This window comes from Erpetoichthys calabaricus, chromosome 2 (assembly GCF_900747795.2).
Source record: "Erpetoichthys calabaricus chromosome 2, fErpCal1.3, whole genome shotgun sequence".
NCBI classification, from domain to species: Eukaryota; Metazoa; Chordata; class Cladistia; order Polypteriformes; family Polypteridae; genus Erpetoichthys; species Erpetoichthys calabaricus.
In genome coordinates this window covers 331,313,802-331,316,750 of record NC_041395.2, presented here as the reverse complement: position 1 = coordinate 331,316,750, position 2,949 = coordinate 331,313,802, and positions in this window count along the sequence as shown.

Sequence of the window (2,949 nt, the reverse complement as noted above, 5' to 3'; positions counted from 1 at the left end):
TTGCATATAAGTCGGGTCTTGAATCAATCATAAAATAGGACCCCAAAGTGGACTTTTACATTTATTTTAACATCTTCTCGCCTCCTCCAATCTCCCACCAGTTTCTCAGAGGCATCGAATTTTGTTGCAGCAGTGCAGTTACCAATTTCTTTCACCACTTCAACGACTTTTAATTTAACACCAGTTTCATATTTTCTTTTGATCAAACGCTCCATCGTAGATAAGGGATGCTCTTACGATAAAGGTGAATGAGGGGGTGAGATACAAAAAACACAAAACAGTGCAAACGTTGCTTCGGTATAGTTTGGGTATCACCGTGTGATCACGTAGGCACAATACATAGAAAAAGAAAGGCTATGTGCTCTGTGGTTACTCTCTCAGGTGGGCGTTAGCATATCGTTATCTCTTGGGCCAATAATGTGAGTTTTCCGCATTTGACTTATACGACCGACATTATAAAATACTGGAAATTGCACAGTAAAATCAAGCCCCGACTTATCTACGGGAGAACTTAAATGTGAGTATAAACAGTAATCAACTCTCTCGAGTACATCTACTTCAGAAAGAACGTGCATATGGGACGAACGTCCGTCCACTGAGATGCCATCCTCCATAAGCCATCAGCTTTACACAGTCCTGATCTTAAGGGGTGTGGTTTACTTGTGTGGGGGCGTGGTTGAGTTGCCCTCCATGGGTAGTTTCTCTGATGTAGGGGAGAGAAGAGAGAAGATGCGGTTAGCTTTGGTGTCCCTCCCTGCCCCAGTGGGTTATTGCATATCTTGTTTGAGCCTGGAAGGTGATCTTCAGGCTCCCATGTGTGACGACAATATATATATAGATAGATTTCAAGACTTGAATTCAAATTTCTATATTAAAAAATGAATATTTTCACATCTGAAACATATTTTTATTTTGCATTAATAGACAGTAGCTAATGCCCAGGTAAGTCATTTTAAGGCAGAACTATCTAACTTCTGTCTATGGTGTTTCTTAAAGTGTACCATCCCAGAGACAAATTAAATTGATTTAATTGAATTTAATTTATTTCAGGGTGCAACATCCTGTAAAAGGCACCATCCTTAAAAACTCACTGTAGTAAAAAAGGGCCATGAACCCCTTTGGGGTTCCAAAGTAGTCTAATGTCTCTATAGGTGGGATGTGTGTGCAAAACCTGTTGAGATTGGAGCAAGGGTGTGGAATTGAATAAAGAACAGACACAGATGCTCACGCTCACATTCAGCTTAATATAAACTGCTCAAAAAAATTAAAAGAACTCTTTGAGAACACATCAGATCTCAATGGAAAAAACCTGTTGGCAATCTCTACTGCTATGGACTGGTAATGTGTTAGGAACGAAAGGATGCCACATCATTTGATGTAACTAAAAATGATCAACCTACAGAGGGCTGAATTCAAAGACACCCCTCAAATCAAAATGAAAAAATGTGGCAGGCAAGTCCATTTTGCCGAAATTTCATTGCAGCAACTTCAAATCGTACTCAGTAGTTTGTATGGCCCCCACGTGCTTGTATGCAAGCTTGACAACGTCCTAATGAGACGACGGATGGTGTCCGGGCAGATCTCCTCCCAAATCTGGGCCAGGGCATCACTGAGCTCCTGGACAGGCTGAGGTGCAACCTGGCGGTGTGGAATGGACTGAAACATGATGTCCCAGAGGTGTTCTATTGGATTGAGGTCAGGTGAGCAGAGCGTGGGGGCCAGTCAGTGGAATCAATTCCTTCATCCTCCAGGAACTGCCTGCATATTCTCACCACATGAAGGCTGGGCATTGTCATGCATGAGGAGGAACCCAGGAGCTACTGCTCCAGCATATCGGTCTGACAATGGGTCCAAGGATTTCATCCTGAACCTTTTGGCAGTCACGGTGCCGTTGTCTAGCCTGTAGAGGTCTGTGCGTCCCTCCATGGATATGCCTCCCCAGACCATCACTGACCCAACACCAAACCGGTCATACAGAACGAAGTTACAGGCAGCATAACGTTCTCCACGGCTTCTCCAGACCCTTTCACGTCTGTCACATGTGCTCAGGGTGAACCTGCTCTCATCTGTGAAAAGCACAGGGCGCCAGTGGTGGAGCTGCCAATTCTGGTCATGTATGGAAAATGGTGCCGGCTGGGCAGTGAGCACAGGGCCCACTAGAGGACGTCAGGCCCTCAGGCCACCCTCATAAAGTCTGTTTCTAATTGTTCGGTCAGAGACATTCACACCAGTGGCCTGCCTGCCTTGCCCAAAGAAGCAGATAGCGGTCAGTCCTGCTGATGGGTTAAGGACCTTCTATGGCCCTGTCCAGCTCTCCTAGAGTAACTGCCTGTCTCCTGGAATCCCCTCCATGCCCTCGAGACTGTGCTGGGATTCACAGCAATGGCACATATTGATGTGCCATCCTGGAGAAGTTGGACTACCTGTGCCACTTCTGTAGTGTCCCAAGTATGGCCTAATGCTACCAGTAATGACACTGACCATAGCCAAATGCAAAACGAATGAAAAAACAGATGAGGAGGGAAAAATGTCAGTGACCTCCACCTGTTAAACGATTCCTGTTTTGGGGGTCATCTCATTATTGCCCCTCTGGTGCACCCGTTGTTAATTTCATGAATACCAAAGTAGCTGAAACTGATTAACAAGCCCCTCTGCTACTTAACTGACCAGATCAATAGCCCAGATGTTTCATTGACTTGACGCTATACTGTCATTAAAAAGTGTTCTTTTGATGTTTTTGATTCACTGAAAAGAACTTGCAGAGCCGAATAAAATCAGTGTAATGCACATTTCTTGCACAAGAGGGAGCAAGTTTTCAAACATTATACAGTACAAGGTAAACATTACAGCATTTTGTTTTAACATTTAACATTTTAAAACAAGTACAACAGGTTATACAACTTAATGTGTAAGCAGCTAATTACAACTAAAAACTTCTTTCCTACAAAC